Here is a 615-nt window from a genome sequence, read left to right on the forward strand (position 1 = left end):
CCCCCCTGCACCAGCTGATGCCATTACTCTGACCCACAGGACGGAGCGGGACGCGGGCCGGGCGGCCAGCCCAGGCTGCCCCGCAGGCCGTTGCGAGGCTGACTGAGTGAAACAATTGAATCGGTTTGAGAGCGAAATGAGGACAGACAGGGGGGAAGCAGCAAAGGCGAAATTTAATCATGCGCCTCAGCGCACCTCGCCAGATTAATACGCAAAGTTGAAACAGCAGCAGCAGAAGGGGGCCCCAATGGGGAACCAGGGGAACACACCCTTCTCTTTCGCCCCTTCCCCCGCGTCCCCGCCCTCTTCCCCGCGTTCACGCTCCACGCGGTTCGGTCGGCGCGGACGACCACAGCAGCCCTCTTGGAGTGCGCGGCGCTATGGCCTTCTTGTAGTGCCTCTCCCTCAAGGACACCGGCCGGGCGTCAAGCGCCCCCTCGTGCACCACGACGAATCCGCCCCTCGGGGACGCGCTGAGAGGACGCCGCCGACGACCCCGCGCCCCACACCCCAGGCCGGCCACCCCGGCTCCACCCACATCCTGGGCCACATCCCGTTCCGCAACCCCTATGCCGCCCCCCATCCCTCTCCACCGCCGGCCCCCTCATGCAATTG

The 615-nt window shown here is 66.7% G+C and overlaps 2 protein-coding genes across 3 annotated transcripts in view; one reads left to right on the forward strand and one right to left on the reverse strand.

Moving 5' to 3' along the window:
• Positions 1–615, forward strand: part of LOC113203695 (uncharacterized) — a 115,419-nt gene that overhangs the window by 35,012 nt on the left and 79,792 nt on the right. The window lies entirely within an intron of this gene.
• Positions 1–615, reverse strand: part of LOC113203683 (uncharacterized) — a 135,318-nt gene that overhangs the window by 26,170 nt on the left and 108,533 nt on the right. The window lies entirely within an intron of this gene.

The sequence above is a fragment of the Frankliniella occidentalis genome, unplaced genomic scaffold, assembly GCF_000697945.3.
Source record: "Frankliniella occidentalis isolate FOCC.00 unplaced genomic scaffold, Focc_3.1 Scaffold289, whole genome shotgun sequence".
NCBI classification, from domain to species: domain Eukaryota; kingdom Metazoa; phylum Arthropoda; class Insecta; order Thysanoptera; family Thripidae; genus Frankliniella; species Frankliniella occidentalis.